At 39.9% G+C, this 17,913-nt stretch overlaps 1 protein-coding gene and 1 long non-coding RNA gene across 9 annotated transcripts in view; both read right to left on the bottom strand.

The window, feature by feature from the left end:
* OSBPL9 (oxysterol binding protein like 9) overlaps positions 1-17,913 on the bottom strand; it is a 176,605-nt gene that overhangs the window by 157,479 nt on the left and 1,213 nt on the right. The window lies entirely within an intron of this gene.
* Positions 1-17,913, bottom strand: part of LOC135230731 (uncharacterized) — a 42,737-nt gene that overhangs the window by 24,148 nt on the left and 676 nt on the right. Inside the window, exon 2 of the long non-coding RNA XR_010321393.1 lies at positions 1-17,913. This exon is cut by the window's left edge and continues 24,148 nt beyond it. This is a non-coding gene — a long non-coding RNA (uncharacterized LOC135230731).

Here is a 17,913-nt window from a genome sequence, read left to right as displayed (position 1 = left end):
ACAGGAACCACACCCTGTCAACATGAGATATAGCTGAAACAACCAGTGAATTACTATTTCCTTCCTAGTGTTTTTCTAGTCCCTTCCCTCTTTACAGACTCCCACATGCACAGAAGAACAAAGTGTGACCGCTGTTTAACCTTCCTTAGCCCTCTGAAGATGGTGATGTAGTGCCAAAGATCAGCGCGCTTGCACTATATCCCATAATAAATGATGTCAAGGGCTGCCAAGAGGACTCCATCTTGAACATCAGCAGGTTCCATCTTGGATTCCAGATGCGCGCACAACCTAATTAACATGCATTGCCATTCTGAGAAGTACCCACCCCTTGAAAGAAGCCCACTAAATATTCATTACTCTATTGTCTCCACCGAATGCATATAAGCCTTAGCCTTGCTTCCCTTTTCGAGTCAGTCTTTTGGAGAGGCTTAGATCCCCGCTGACTCCTTTTGCTTGACTCAAGCAAAATAAAGCTTGCTGAAGATAAAAAAAAAAAAGGCCTATGCAGAAAAATGTGCATTTCATTGTGATAATGAGATAGATTATCACTTCTCAGCAGACTAGTAATAACTTGGGTTTATCATCATTTTAATCACTGCTAACATAATCCAAAATCCTATGGTAGAAAGAGCATTCAATTTGGAGTTATAAGACTTGATCATACAAGTAGGACTGTGTGATCTTCTTAAGTCTCAATTTCTTAATTACATGAAGGGAATATCAACTACTTCACAATATTGTTCATTCCATAAATATTTATTGAGCACCCACTAAGTGCCAGTGTAAGTGGGTAACATGATCTTTTTTGTTGTTTTTAAGCTCACTTGGGCAGCTAGTAGAAAACAGATTTTTGCGAGCAAAAACTGAAACAGAGAGAACAGTTAGGAGGCGAGAACATGATAGTGGTTTATATACTATAGTGGCAGCAAGGAAAAATGGGAGAGACAGTGAAGCTTAATGAGACACTATGTTTGGCAATATGTAAAAAATATCTACAACAGTGATTGCAGTCTCTGTTCTCATGGCGCTTACTTAAATGTCATGAAAAAAGGAAACAAAATCATTGCAATAGTGACTGAGGGTAAGAGCTGCTTCAGATAGGTTGTTATGAAAAAGCCTCTCCGAGCAGTGACATCTGAATGAAGACCTGCAGGACAAGAAGGAATCAGCCATGCTATGACCTGGATTAAGACTAGTTCAATGAGCCAGAAAACTTATGCAAAGGCCCTGAGGCAGGAACAAGTTTGCCATGCTTCAGAAATAGAACAAAGCCACAGTGAATGGAGAGTGGACAGCAAAGGGAGAACTACAGAAACAGAAGTCAATCACAAATGCCCTGTAAGTCACAGTAAAGAGTTTGGATTTTTCCTAAAGTCACCAGGGAATTTATGTAAGGGAGTGACACAATCTTCTTTTTTTTTTTTTAAAGCTCAGTTGGGTGGCTAGTAGAAAATGGATTTTAGTGAGCAAAAATGGAAACAGAGAACAGTTATGAGGTTTTTTTCAACAGACCACGTAAGACATGATGATGGTTTATATACTACAGGGGTAGCAGGGGAAAAAAAGGAGAGGCAGTAAGGCTTAATGAGACGATATGTTTGACAATGTCTAGAAAATACCTAAAACAGTGACTGATGTATAATAGAGGTTTGTGGAAGATTGTATTTTCCAAAAATGGCTACGACAATATTTCCCATCCCACATGTTCTTTCAGAACCCTGCCACTCCCCCAACAAGAGGTAGAGTCTACGTCCCCTTTCCTCATTCATGTGTGGGCCTCTGTGACTTGCTGAACTTAAACAGTACTGCGCAGCTGAGTCTATACTACTCCCAGAACCATGGAAGATAACAAAGATTATTGCTGTTTTCTACCACGTACTAAGTTTAGGGTGGTTTGTTATGTGGTAATAGAAAACTGATGCAATCCCACTTTGGAGAGTGGTGTCTGGGGTCTTAAACGCTAGCAAGTGGCCATCTAAGATGCATCAATTGGTCTCAACCCACCTGCACCAAAGGAGAATGAAGAACACCAAAGACAAGGTAATTATGAGCCCAAGAGACAGAAAGGGCCACATAAATCAGAAACTGCATCAGCCTGAGACCAGAAGAACTAGATGGTGCTCGGCTACAACCGATGACTGCCCTGACAGGGAACACAACAGAGAACCCCTGAGAAAGCAGGAGAGCAGTGGGGTGCAGACCCCAAATTCTTGTAAAAAGACCAGACTTAATGGGCTGACTCAGACTAGAAGGACCCCAGAGATCACGGTCCCCAAAACTTCTGTTAGCCCAAGAAAGGAACCATTCCTAAAGCCAACTCTTCAGACAGGGATTGGACTGGACTTTGGGATAGAAAATGATACTGGTGAGGAGTGAGATTCTTGGATCAAGTAAACACATGAGACTATGGGCAGCTCCTGTCTGGAGGGGAGACAAGAGAGCAGAGGGCGTCAGAAGCTGGCTGAATGGACACAAAAATAGAGAGTGGAGAGAAGGAGTGTGCTGTCTCATTACAGGGAGAGCAACTAGGAGTATATAGCAAGGTGTATATAAATTTTTGTATGAGAGACTGACGTGATTTGTAAACTTTCATTTAAAGCAAAATAAAAATTAAAAAAACAGAATTACCAAACTAAAAAAAAGAAAACTGATGCAAAACTCATTAGAAGTTAGCTGAATCTGAATCCAGCACCTAGTCAAGTGCCAAGAGTCAGGCTAAGAAAAGCAAAGACAAAAATTCTGGGCAAGGTAGTGCCCGGCTACCAATACCAGGCGTTCTGAACAGAGACACAATAGATAGATCTCGAGAGAAGGGGAGAAAAATGTGGAACAGAACTTCAAATTCTTAAATAATTCAGATTTACTGGACCTATTGAGGCTGGAGGAGTCCCCAAGGCTATGGCCCTGAGTTACTCTTCAAACCTTGAAACTATCCCCTAAAGTCACCTTTAAACTAAGTAATAGTTTAGCTTTAAACTACAGATTCTCACCCTTGAGTATTGAGTCCTTTTAAAGCATAGATGAGAAGGTTGGGGTACAGGGAGTTTAAGGTAATGGGAATGAAACAAATAGAACAGAAACAACATGAATGTTGACACAACGTGAAGAATGTGAAGAATGTGACTAATGTCACTGATCGTTATGTCTAGAAACTGTGAAATGGAGTGGGGGTTCTGCTATGCATATTTTCATCAAAAATAAAATATAAATAATAATAAACTCCATGCCTGATTATATATATATATATATATATATATATATATGAGTAAGATGCCATTGGAAACCCTAGTGGCAAAGTGGTTAAGTGCTACAGCTGCTAACCAAATGATCGGCAGTTCGAATACACCAGGCACTCCTCGGAAATCCTATGGGGCAGTTCTACTCTGACCTATAGGGTCGTTATGAGTTGGACTCGGGCTGGCAATGGGTTTGGTTTTTTTTTTTTTTTTTGAAGACGCCACTAAGCTTTGGAACAGAGAGAGAACGATCTCGTGTAAGGTTATTCAAGAATTTGGCATCACTAAATCCTTTAAATATGTTACTCTGCTTATCTGCTTGACAGAAATAATTTTGCTAAATAAAATCTTCCTTGGAAGAAAAAAGAAATCCTGAATAAGGGCCCCCATATTAGTCTTCACCACTGAGCATTACTGGTACCTTCTATTCTAGCATCACTAACTATATAGGATTCAATCTTCCAAAGCCAGATGACAGAGATCTCATTAAGTAATGATAAAGAAAAAACGTTTTACTTTATTCACTTTGCCACTGGAAGAAATGCGATACAAAATAGTGTAACAAATTATCAGGAAATTTTAATGATTTTTGGTTATACAATATCATGTATAAAATCAATCCATTTATGTAAGGCATGTGTGTGTGTGTGTGTGTGTGTGTGTGTGTGTGAGTATTTAAGCATAAAAAGTGGCTAAGAAAGCAGTTTTCCAAAATACTAACAGATGGTGGGAATTTCAGATTGGACCTTTATTTTCTCCTTTCTACTGCACAACTTTCACTACTGTTTAAATATTTTTTTAAGCTAAGAGTATGTTGTCATCTCTTCAAAAATAATAAAACTATTATTTTAAAGCTTTAAAAGAAAGAGTAATCAATGTCATCAAATGCTGCAGACAGCTCCATTAAGATCAAGAGAGAAAAAACACCCACTGGTTTTAGCAACAAAGCTATCACTGGAGGCTTGCCAGAAGTTTCAGTGGAACGTGGAGATTAAAAAAAAAACTGTTGTAGTGAATGCAAGATAGAGGAACAGGGATAGACAACGTAGAACACTCTTTCAATAGTTTTACCTATCTTGAAGAAGAGAGGTTAGGATGCCATTTCCAGGGAGAAAGAATTAAAGATACATTTTTCAACTTCGGAGAGATAAGAGCATGTTTATTTGTAGATGATTCAGTAGGCCCTAAATTTCATGTGGAAATTCAAGGGGCCCAGAATAGCCAAAATAATTTTGAAAAAGAATAAACCTGGAGAACTCATACTTTCTGATTTCAAAACTTAACACAAAGCTACAGTAATCAAGGGGATACTGCATGGTTTAAAGTCAGGAAAGGTGTGCACCAGGGTTGTATTCTTTCACCATACCTATTCAATCTGTATGCTGAGCAAATAATCCGAGAAGCTGGACTATATGAAGAAGAATGGAGCATCTGGATTGAAGGAAGACTCATTAACAACCTGCGTTATGCAGATGACAGAACCTTTCTTGCTGAAAGTGAAGAGGACTCGAAGCACTTACTAATGAAGATCAAAGACCACAGCCTTCAGTATGGATTGCACCTCAACATAACCCAAAACAAAAATCCTCACAACTGGACCAATGAGCAATATCATGATAAACAGAGAAAAGACTGAAGTTGTCAAGGATTTCATTTTACTTGGATCCACAATCAACACCCATGGAAGCAGCAGTCAAGAAATCAAAAGATGCATTGCATTGGGTAAATCTGCTGCAAAGGATCTCTTTAAAGTGTTGAAGAGCAAAGATGTCACCTTGAAGACTAAGGTGCACCTGACCCAAGGCATGGTATTTTCAATTGCCTCATATGCATGTGAAAGCTGGACAATGAATAAGGAAGACCGAAGAAGAATTGATGCCTTTGAATTATGGTGTTAGCGAAGAATATTGATTATACCATGGACTGCCAGAAGAACAAACAAATCTGTCTTGGAAGAAGTACAACCAGAATGCTCCTTAGAAGCTAGGATGGCAAAACTGCGTCTTACATACTTTGGACATGTTGTCAGGAGGGATCAGTCTCTGGAGAAGGATACCATGCTTGACAAAGTACAGGGTCAGCGGGAAAGAGGAAGACCCTCAACAAGGTGTACTGACACTGTGGCTGCAACAATGGGCTCAAGCATAACAACGATTATAAGGATGGCGCAGTACCGGCCATGAGTAAGAGCCAACTCAACGGCACCTAACGACAACAACAACAGTAATCAAGACAGTGTGTACTGGCATAAGACATATAGATCAATGGAATATAATTGAGAGTCCAGAAGTAAGCCTTTACATTTATGGTCAATTGATTTTCAACAAGGGTGCTTAGACAATTGGGAAAGGATAGTCTTTTTTCAACAAATGGTGCTGAGACAATTAGATATACCCACATGCAAAAGAATGAAGTTGCACCACTACCTCACACCGTATTCAAAAATTAAGTAAAAAATGGATCCAAGATCTAAATATAAGAGCTAACACTATATAACTCTTAGAAAAAAACATAAGTATAAATCTTTGTGACTTTCGATTAAGCAATGGTTTCTTAGATACGATAACAAAAGCACAAGCAACAACAACAACAACAAAAAAAGATAAACTGGGCATCACCAAAATTAAAAATGTTTATGCTTCAAGTGACACCATCAAGAATGTGAAAAAACAATCCAGTAGTATACAGAAAAAATAAATATATATATATATATTTGCAAACCATGTATCTGATAAAGGTCTAATATCTAGAATAGACAAAGAACCCTTACAACTCAACAATAAAAAGACAAATAATCCAATTTTTAAAAGGTCGGTTTCTGATTAAGTATTTCTCCAAAGGAAATACACAAATAGCCAATAAGCACATGAAAAGTTGTTGAACATCGATAGCCATCAGGGAAATAAAAATAAAAACCACAATAAAATGCTGTTTCTCATCCACTAGGACAGCTATAATCAAAAGGACAGATAATAACAAGTGTTGAGGGGGATGTAGAGAAATTGGAGACCTCATACACTGTTAGCAGGAATGTAAAATAGCGCAGCTGCTTTAAGAAACAGTCTGGCAGTTTCACAAGTGGTTAAACACAGAGTTACATTAAAAAAAAAAAAAAAAAGTTGCCTTCAGGTCAAGGAAGCTCCATAGACACATCCAAACTCCCTGAGGGACCTAATTGCTGGGCTGAGGGCTGTAGGGACCATGATCTCAGGCAACATCTAGCCCAATTGGTGTAACACAGTTTATAAAGAAATATTCTACATTCTACTTTGGTGAGGAGCATCTGGGGTCTTAAAAGCTTGTGAGCGGCCATCTAAGATACTCCACTGGTCTCACTCCATGTGGAGCAAAGGAGAATGAAGAAAACTAAAGACACAAGGGAAAGATTAGTTCAAAAGACTAATGGATCACCACTACCACAACCTCAGCCAGACTGAGTTCAGCACAACTATATGGCGCCCGGCCAACACTGCTCTGACAGGGATCACAACAGAGGGTCCCAGACAGAGCTGGAGAAAAATGTAGAATGAAATTCTAACTCAACAAAAAAAAAAAAAAACAGACTCATCGGTCTGCCAGAGACTAAAGAAACCCCACGAGTATGGCCTCCAGATACTTTCAGCTCAGTAATAAAGTCACTCCTGAGGTCCACCATTCAGCCAAAGATTAGAGAGGCCCATAAAATGAGATTAAATGGGCACACCGGCCCAGGGGCAAGGATGAGAAGGCAGGAGGGGACAGGGAAGCTGGTAATATGGAACTCAAGGTCGAGAAGGGAAGAGCGTTGACAAGGGGCTGGCAACCAATGTCACAAAACAATATGTGCACTAATTGTTTAATGAGAAGCTAGTCTGTTCTGTAAACCTTCATCTAAAGTAGAATTAAAAAAAAAAATAGTTGCCTTCAAGTTCATTCCAAGTCATGGCAACCCCATGTGTTGCAGAGTACAACTGTGTTCCATACAGTTTTCAAGGCTGTGACCTTTCAGAAGCAGAGTGCCAGCTTTCATCCTCTGCAGTGCCTCTGGCTGGGTTCAAACCACTAACTTTGATTAGTAATTTGAACACTTAACCATTTGCGCCACCCTATGACCCAGCAGTTCCATTCCTAGGTACATACCCAAGAGAAATGAGAATATATGTCCATACAAAAACGTACAAATGCTCATAGCAGCAATATTCATAACAGCCAAAAAGTGGAAACAACCCAAACATCCATCAACTGATGACTGAACAGATGAAATGTGGAATAGGCATAAAATGAAATATTTGGCAATATAAAAGAATGAAGTAGTGAATGAGCTGCAACAGAGATGAAGCTTGAAAACTTTGTTAAGTGAAAGAAGCTAGACACAAAAAAAAACACATATTACAATATGAATCCATTTATATGAAATATTCAAAATAGGTAAATCTATAGGGACAGAAAGTGGATTAGTGGTTGCATAGGGTTGGAGATGGAGTACTGGGGAGAAATGGGGAGTGACTGCTAATGGGTACAGAGTTTCTTTTCAAGGTAATGAAAATTTTCTAAAATTGACTGTGGTAATGGTTGCACAATTCTGTGAATATACTAAAAACCACTGAATTGTACACTTCAAATGTGTTAATTATATGGCAAGTAAATTACTGTGAGCAGATGCAGTCCAGAACACAGAGGGACTACCTCTTCTATTAAGAGAGGGGAAGAGTGCAGGAGAGGAAATTCGGTAAATAGGTGAGGTGAGGGTACAAGGAGTTGAGGGTGCCTACCAAATAAAAAAAAAAACCAAATAGACTCCATTATCTCTGGGAAGCATGGCATCTCTTATGAGTGATGGAGGAAAGGAGAGGGGAGATTGTAGAGACAGCTGTCAGAGTGACAGAGCAAATATTCACCCAGTATTTTACAGGTAAAATAAATTGATTTCACTGATCATACTATAACAATACTGCTAAAATAAGGTACAAGAAATGAGATTAGTGGACAACCTTAGTAGGGGGGGTTAACCTGAATAAGATCAAATAGAAAATTAGCCTTCATAATGATTTTAACATTGTCATGTAATGAAAAAAAAATTTTATTATGAATACCTATTAAAAAAAAATTTTTTTTTAATTTTTTTAAGGCAGTTCAAACTAGTCTAAGAAGATACTCCTTTAGAAGGAAAGCAACTGATTGGACTGGCCATTTGCTTGGGATTTTTTCTCTTCATACAGTACAAGGAATTCCATCTTTAAATCACTTGTGCACTGTTATAGTTTGGGTTGGGATTATGTAACTATTTGGAAATCTAATCCTATGACAGTTGCCACATATGAGAGTGACATAATAAAGAACAATTCAACTTGCTGTCTTTCCCTAAATTATTATTGTTGTTGTTAGTTGCCATTGAGTCAATTCTGACTGAGGGCAACCCCGAGTGTGCAGAGTAGAACTGCTCCGTAGAGTTTTCAAGGCTGTGACCTTTCAGAAGCACATCACCAGGCCTGTCTTCCGATGTGCCTCTGGGTGAGCCTGAACTGCCAACCTTTCAGCTAGTAGTCAAGCACTTAATCATTTGGGCAACTCAAATTATTACCGTTAACAAAATTGCTTGCAAGATCAGCAAGAACTGACTGCTTGTCTGATGTAACACAGTAAGCAAAGATCCTATACAGTTCTACAGGTTCTAGGTGATTAAACAAGAACCACTATTATTAATAAGCTCAATAAGGTTTTACATAAACCATGAAGATGTGCATATTTGTTATTAGTATACTCCACAAAACTTCTACACCTCACCTCTAAGCCTAGTTTGAAGGGTCTCGGACCATTCACTATGAAAACAATGTGTCACATACAAGGAGTTTACAAGCTTGTTATACAGATAAAGAATGTACTAGAGACAAGATTAGTTAGTTATAACAGATGTGAAATTATTAAATACTCAAAAGAATTATATGAACAAGGCTCAGGAGTTTGAGAAAAGGGAGAAATGGAACACTAGCTAGGTATTCAAGGACAGTGAAAGATACAATATTTCTTCCCACTGATTATACTTAGTTTTCTTTTCAGGGCATTTAAATTAGCTGCATTTTTTGTTCTTATTGTTCCTTTTACAGTTCTAAAGTTACTTGATTAGATTTGGACTATTAAAATGTACATATAAACCTAACTTTTTCCAAAAAATCACAGTTGATAAATTGATACTTTTCTAGTTTATCTAGAAAAGTATAAATTCACTTTTAATTGTTTGATGAGATAGTGCTGAATCTCATTTTTAGGAGAATCTCAGACTGCCTCTTTTACATCTTTGCAAGAAAAATACATATAGTTAAGTTCCTCAAAAAGCTAAAATCCACCAAGTCATGGGTGGGGAAGCCACCCATGCCCACCAAGCCCCCCATATCTTCAATTCTGCTGTAAAGTGAAGGCTGGAAGAACACAAGTAGCTTCACAAGAACTCACATCACTCACGCAATAGATTTTCTGCCTGTTGTCCTAGAGACAGAGCAATTATCTGAACGTAAGCCAAAAATTCCTGCTCAAGAAGGAAAAAAAGAACTCACTGGCTTGTATTCCCGCTTCATTCTGTTTGAACCGAATCTATTAGCTAACTCCACACACCCCACTTTCATTTGCCCCGTGTCCATGCAGCCAATAAACAAAGAAACAAAACCAGCCAGGGACTCGATACACAACTGCATCCAGACCTGAATTACTCAGGTGGGCCAGCAACCCCACTGAAGGCACGAGAGGATGCAGAGCTCAGTCTGAGGTTAAAGTGATTTCACTGAGGTTAGCGCGCGCACACGCACCAGAGAGCCCCAAACAGCTTGTTGTCTAACCCTTCTGTGGAATTTTGTGACATCTGGGGTCACCTGAACTTGGTAGGTAATTCAGCTGTTCAGACACAGGAAAAAAACAACTAAAATCCCAGAATTTTAGATGGCAGATTTTTTATCATCTTCCTGACACCGTTAAAAGACTGCCAAATAACACTTAAATGGTTTTGTTTTGACTAGCAGTGCTTCTGAAATGCAAAGTCATTGTAAGTCTCTTCCTGTTAGTGTGTAACAGCAAAAAACTTGATTTTTCTAATGACTCCTTTTACAAAGAATACCTTGAGTGGCCCACGTAACTTACCGCTTCACTGTTTCTAACCTTTTCTCCAAAATGTTACCAAAAAAATACTCAACAAAAAAGGTTAAACATTCTTGGATCAGGACTAAACCATGATTTATAAACTCAACTAGTTCCTCACACAATATAACCTTTAACTTGCCTTCTAGTTATTCTTTTTTCCAGTTCTGAAGCCATTGTTCTAAACGATTACTACACTCCTTAACTCCAGACTCTACCCTCACTTTTTAACATTGCTTCCCTCCCTAGGACATTTAAGCATATCCTGTCTTATAAGTCCTTCCCTTCAACTCCATATCCCTCTCTCTGTCCCTTTCATAACCAAATATCTTTAGCAATCTACACTCACTTCCTCTACTTCTTACCTCCTGTTTACTCTTCAAGTTGCTCCAGTATGACTTCCACACCCACCACCCCATAGAAACTGCTCTCAATAAGGGCATCAATGATCAAAGTGCCAACATAAGGGCATTACTGTGGACTGTGTCCCAAAAAATGTGTATTAACTTGGCCAGGCCATAATTCCCAGTATTGTGTGATTGTCCACCATTTTGTCACCTGATGTGATTTTCCTCTGTGTTATAAATCCTACCTCAATGATGTTAATGAGACAGAGCTCAATCTACAAGATTAGGCTGTGTCTTAACTCAATCTCTTTTGAGATATAAAAGAGAGAAGTGAGCAGAGAGACATGGGGACCTCATACCACCAAGAATCAAGAGCCAGGAGAATAGTGTGTTCTCTAGACCCAGGGTCCCTGTGGTGAGGGCTCCTCAACCAGGGAAGACTGATGACAAGGACCTTCCCTCAGAGCCAACAGAGAAAGCCTTCCCCTGGAGCTGGCACCCTGAAATCGGACTCCTAGCCTGCTAGGCTCTGAGAGAATAAAATTCTGTTTGTTGATGTCATCTACTTGCGGTATTTCTGTTATAGCAGCACTAGATAACTAAGACAGGCACCAAACTGATCAATCCAATGGATACTTTTTAGGCTTCATCTATTCAATTCTCTCAGCAGTATTCAAGGCAACTCACTATTCCCTCCTTGACTTCCATGATTGCCACATTCATTTGGTTTTTCTATTCTCTCTCTCTGTTTATTCTCCTATGCAGGCTTTTCCCTCTGCTTAACCCTTAAATGCAATTGTGGTGATTTAAAATCTGTCCACAAATTCTTTGGACACTCCTTTAAAAAGGTAAAGCCTAATTCCCGTCCCTATTAGCATGAGCTGGACTTAGGGACTAATGAATAAAATAAGGCAGAAGTGGTGGTATGTGGCTTCTGAGACTAGGTCATAAAAGGCATTGCAGCTTCCTCCTTCCTCTCACTTGAATCACTTGCTCTGGGTGAAGCCTGTTGCCATATTGTGATGACACTCAAGCAGCCCATTGGCAAGACTACCTGGTCAGGAAATTAGGCCACCTTCCAACAGCCAGCAAAGAACTCAGATTTTCTACCAACAGTGTGTGGGTGTGTCATTTTGGAAGTGGATCCTCCAGATCCACTCAAGCCTTTCAGATGACTGCAACCTCATGAGAGACCTTGAGCCAGAGCCATCAGCTAAATCACACCCAAATCCTGACCCAAAGAAACTATGAAATAATATATGTTTGTTGTTTTAAGTAGCTAAGTTTTGGTGTAATGTGTTACACAGCAATGGATAACTAATTCGGTGGTATTTGCTCAGAGTCCTACCCCAAGGCTTTCTACCCTTCTCACTCATTATCTCAATTCTCCATATATATGAAGCTCATATTTATTTGCCACACAGATTTTTGTCCTCAACTTCATGCCCATATATTCAACAGCTTATAAGACATCTTTACCTCAGTTTCAACATGACCCAAAGCATACCACCTTTCACCTCAACCTGAACTTCCCATCTTCCCTATTATCATTCATCTAGCTCAAACCAAAAACTTGGGTGTGATTAGATTCTTCCTCCCCCGACTCCACTGACATCCAATCAATCACTAGGTTCTACCAATATTACCTGAACACACTGATCAACTTTAACATCACAGAGAGACAATTAGACATCATGTGCCTCTTGATGTGATACAACAGTAAGTACACACTCTCCCTATGAAGTATTCTTGCCCCTCTCCCACAAAAGCCCTGATCTTATAAAAGCTTCTAGCTCTAATCATCAGTTTATAGGAAATATAGAAGGCAAAGGAATATGCTTAAATATAACAAAAGGATGCCAGCGGCAAAATCCAGACTACGGAAAATTAATACACAAGAACTATCTGGTTTCTTCAACAAAAAAAAGGCAAAGAAAAAAAAAGAGAAGGTGGACCTATAGATTAAAAGAGGCTCATGAATTTTATGTGCGGATCTTGTCTGGAATCCTGACTGAAATAAGCCAATGTTGGGGAAGAAGAGCAGACATTTCAGACAATCAAGAAAACTGAACACCGACTGGATATTTGATATTTGTTGTTGTTAGTTGCCGTCAAGTCAATTCAGATTACCAGGCCTGTCTTCCGAGGAGCCACTGATATTAGTACATTAGTAGGAGCAGCAGTAGAGGAACTCTGGTGGCACTCCACATGAGAAAGATGTGGCAGTTTGCTCCCGTAAGGATGACGGCCTTAGAAACCCTGTAGGGCAGTTCTACTCTGTCCTCTTGGGTCTCTCTGAGTCAGAATCGACTCAATGGCAATGGACCTGGTTTTGGGTTTATCAGTATTTGACTGTAACGAGGAGTCCCTGGGTGGCGCAAATGGTTAAACACTTGACTACTAATCAAAAGGTTGGCTGTTCAATCCCACCCATAGGTACTTTGGAAGACAGGCTTGGCAATGTGCTTCCGAAAGGTCACAGCCTTGAAAACCCTATGCCGCAGTTCTATTCTGTACACATGGGGTCGTCATGAGTCAAAATCAACTCAATGGCAACGAACAAGAGCAATAACAAGCTGCAATAATGTGATATTGTGATAACATTTTAAAAAAGAAAAAAAACCTTAACTTTTAGTGATACACACTGAAATGTTCACAAATGAAATGATATCTGGGATCTGGATCAATTTCTGCCTTATTTACCATCTTATCCCCACTCCCTAGCATAGTGCCTGGCACACAGAGGGTACTCAATAAACATTTGGACACATTAACGAAAGGCAAAAAATCCACTAACTTTCTAAACTTTTGGTTCTTCACATATTCATACCTTCCCCAATTTTATTTCCTCTGAGATCATGTTTCAAATAAAACATTGGTTGCTCACATAGTGTTCCCAAACTTAAATTCTTAGCCCTCCCTGGGTATCTCATCTAATGATAAAAATTCAACTAACAAATCCTGTGCTATACTCCAGTAGATCTTCACCTCCAGGCCTAATCTATGGCTCCAAATACCTTCTGGACTCAACCTCCTATCATCTCCCCACCAATGCCTTTACATTAGAGCTGCTCAGAAATTCTCAGTATCTTCTTAATCCACCTTGTGTTCTCAAGCTTCCAAACTTATGCAAATCATTCCCTTTGGCCGAAATGCTCTAGCTTCTCACAGGCAATGCTCCCATTGCACTCTATTCTTATTCCTATTGTAGAATTTGTCATACTGTTTTGAAATTATGTTTAGGTGTCTGCTCTGCTAGACTGTGTGTTCCTCTCATTCATGCTTGCACCTCAAGCATGTATAATGCAATGGGTTTCTTTTATGTGGCCTTTCTGGCCCTGGGTTTACAATTCTCCCAAAATATTTAGCTGGGCCACAATCTACCAAAGAACTAGTTGGTTTGCTATCAGCATAAGTGGCTTGCAAGGATTGGTCGGTTTGCTATCTGCATAAATGACCTTGCAAAGGTTGGTCAGTTTGCTGGCCACCTAAGCTGCTTGCAAGGATTGGCTGGTTTGCTACCCACAAAAGTGGCTTGCAATCCACCCAACAGGATTGGTCAGTTTATGATCCGCCTAAGGGATTGGTTGGTTTATGAAAGCCATGCCTTAAATTGACAAGTTATCCTATGTAAGTGGCCAATCTCACAGATGTTCTTTGGGGATTTCCTGATCAACAAGAGCCTGGAGAGGAACATGTCCTTTGGACTTGGGGTCCCTGTGCTGAAAACCTCCTAAATAAAAACCTCCTAGACCCAAATAAAAGAGCTGTAACACTGAGCTGATAACACTGAAGACCAAGAGAAAAGGAAGTAAGCACAGCAGAGCCCAGCAGCAGATAAATGGGGCAACAGTAGGAGCAGCTGGAACCATGAGACCGGCACATGGTGATGGACAAGTCAGCCCATGGAACTGACCTGGGCACCTCTAGGCAGGACGTCGCCAACAAATTTTGGCACTTCTGGGCAGGTGGTCGCCAATGAAGCTGCGCATCCCATATAGGGAAGCAGCTGCAGTCTGGGCCTATAGAGACAGATACCAGAGCAAAGCAAGCAGCAGCGTGGAGACTGACCTAGCCTGCCTTTGGCAGCAGCAGACTCACCTAATGCAAAGAGGGGGCCAGTCCTGAGGGCCAAGAGGAAGCCTATCCTGGAGGGGCTGAGAGGTCTGTCCAGAGAGGGCTGAGAGGAAGCCTCTCCAGAGGTGGGCCTAGGGGAGTCTTGTCCAGAGGGGCAGAGGTTGCCCGCAGAGGCTTGGGTATACACCCTACAGAGGTTGCCTGTAAAACAATTTTGCCTCAAGAGCTGTCATGATGCCGGTCTAACCCTCGCGCCGGCCTAGGTTTGTCTTAAAGCTGCCGGTTGAGAGCTGGACAGTAAGCACAGGGAGCCAGACCCAGCTGTGGAGAGAAGAGAGAGAGAGACAGAATGAACACAAATGCCACACCTGATCTGAGCTGAGGACACACCTGCTAAGAGAGAGACAGCTGCTCACACCTGATCCGTAGCGTGCCCAGCCAGTGACACAGATATGGACATGGGTAATTTGGGAAGGGTGAGCGGGTTCCATTTTAGACATAAGTGGGTCCCCTCTTACCATGCTAAGCAGGGTACTCATGGGGATAAAGGGGACCAGTTCACCTCGAATCTGTTCCTGTTTACTGTTTGCTTTCTATAAATAATAACAACGGCTTTGAATTGCCAACTCTCTGCAAAGTGTCTTTGTGTATGCAACCCAATCAAATCGGATAGCAGAGTCTTCATTCTAGCAGTCTTACAACTGTCTGAGATTTAGGGTACAACCTGTGTTTACGCACAGTTCAGATCCTATTACAAGGTTGGCCCTAAGGAATAAACTATGTTACACTAAATTTCTAACAATTAAGAGACAGAGCTAAAGCTGAAAAGACTGCCTAAATCTACTTTCCTAAAAAAGGTGGTCAGTTTCTCTGTTCCTGTGTTTGGCAAGATAAAAGTACAGGCAGCCTCGGGTTATGAACATCCAATATACATACAATCTGTAGTTCCAAACCAATCCCCGTAAAGCCTATTATATTAAAAATTCAAGTGCATAAAATGGTTCGTAATAACAAGCACTACTTTGTGACATACGTCAAAACTTATTATTACTATACTACGTAAAAGATGTTTTAGTGTATCTGGAAATACTTCTTTAATGCTTTTTATACACAAAAACATATACACTAAGACAAACATTTGACTAACTGATGTTAGATATGAATCATACCTAACCGTTCTGACTTAGGTACAAAGTTGACTTAAAGACAGACTTAGGAACAGTGTTCATTCGTAATCCAGGGACTGCCTGTGTATTAATCTCTTTCAAAAATGATGATTCACAGATTATGAAAACAAAATAAATATAAAAAGACCATCCATCCCCAGAGGACAGATTTGAGGTTGGGCCCAGGCCAAGCAGTGAGGATCCAGGCTTGAGGTGAGGTTTGAGTGAATCTATTCAACAATCTCAGGCAATCCTAACCCAACACTGAGATTATTGCATGTCAGTTCTCAATACAGGCCAACTCTAAGACAAAACTAACCTAGTTAAATTTAGGGTTTTCAGGACCATCCTAAAATAGACCTACAACCCCAGAATCAGACCTCAAGTATTTTTGGAAATAAGAAATAGGGTAATTTACTATTTACTGCTCTGCTTAAAAGGCCATGCAACTAATTCTGGTACTCCTATTAGAAGATATAGCTTCAATCTATCAGTCACACAACTTCATATCCGTCAGAATTCTAATGTACTGAAATGATGTCCAAGTGCACAGAACTCATTGATGACATTTCAATGTGTCTCCTACTTTCCCTTTAAGTAAATACCTATGGTTTTTCTATCTCTACTGCACCTTCTCTAATTGGGAATTGGGTTTGTACTTGACTACTAAGTTAAAGGTTGATGGTTCGAACCCACCAAGCAGTGCTGCAGAGGAAAGGCCTGGTGATCTGCCTCCATAGATTACAGCCAAAAAACCCTATGGAGCAGTTCTACTCTGTAACACATGGGGTCGTCATGCATTGGAATTGACTCAACAGCAGCACATTTGTTTTTTATCAGTTTATTTTCATAAGACAGTGCAATATTTCTCTGCTGCTTCTCCACACGCAAATACTTTTACGTAGAACTAAAAAAAAAAAAAAAATTTTTTTTTTTTTTAAGAACTAGGGAGGGGAAAAATAAAAAAAACCTTCTAAACAGCCATTAGTGAGAAATACGATACCTCCTTCCCCTGGCAAGGATGATGCTTTAGAGCATCTAGTCTCAGAAGGGAGGATAAGTATGGCGGGGGGACGGGGGAAGAGGTATATGAAAAACTTCACTGTAAAAGCTAGTAAGACAAGGAAAGATCTGTACAAGTACTCAGAAACTGAAAAGGCAAGGAGGCAGAAAAAGGATACACTAAAGGCAAAAAAAAACAGGAAAACAAAGAATCCATATGAACTAGGAGTTCCCAAGAACCCCAGCTTATGGCCATAGATTCAGACCCACACAAGTTTGGGATTCGAAGGGTAACTTAAATTCAAAGTTCCACTCACTGTATTACTCTATCTTGAATAGGTTGGATAGGTTCCATGGGATTTTCTGATTATCACATCTACTGAAACCCAGTATTACTCTTCATTTACCTAAGCCATGGGATTTCATAATTTCAGAGTTTTCAGGGTATAATGTTCAGTTGTCTCTCTTTCATAAAAAAAAAAAATTTTTTTTTTTTTTTAAATGATCTTGAACAAAATGTATAAGACTCATAAAAGTTTGGTCTTTTTCCCGTTAAAAATTATGTAGAGGAAGGAAGTTGACATATGAAGAATGATGAAAGTAACACTTTCCACTCTTGCAGGCTTGTCTTTAATAACTCACTTTTTTTCCTTTTTATAGTGAAAGTGGAGTTTAGTGGAAAAAGTCCAAAAACCAGAAATTTGAAATCCTGACTCTATCACTTACTGCTATGTGATCTTGAGCAAATTACTTAAAAGCCTGTAACCTCAGATTCCAAAACTGTAAAATGGGGACATAAAATAGAGATAATGAATACCTGCCTTACAGAATTATTGAGTAAAATAAATTAAGGGAACCACTAGACTAGAATATAAACCCCAGGAGTCAGGGACAGCAAATGTCTTGATCTGTTGATTCTTGCTCCTACGAACACATGCAGGCGTGGGTGCGTGCCCGCACACACGCACACACACATTTAGC

Source organism: Loxodonta africana, chromosome 3 (genome assembly GCF_030014295.1).
Source record: "Loxodonta africana isolate mLoxAfr1 chromosome 3, mLoxAfr1.hap2, whole genome shotgun sequence".
NCBI lineage: Eukaryota > Metazoa > Chordata > Mammalia > Proboscidea > Elephantidae > Loxodonta > Loxodonta africana.
Note: the sequence above shows the minus strand (reverse complement) of the source record. Positions and strands in the feature narration are given on the sequence as shown.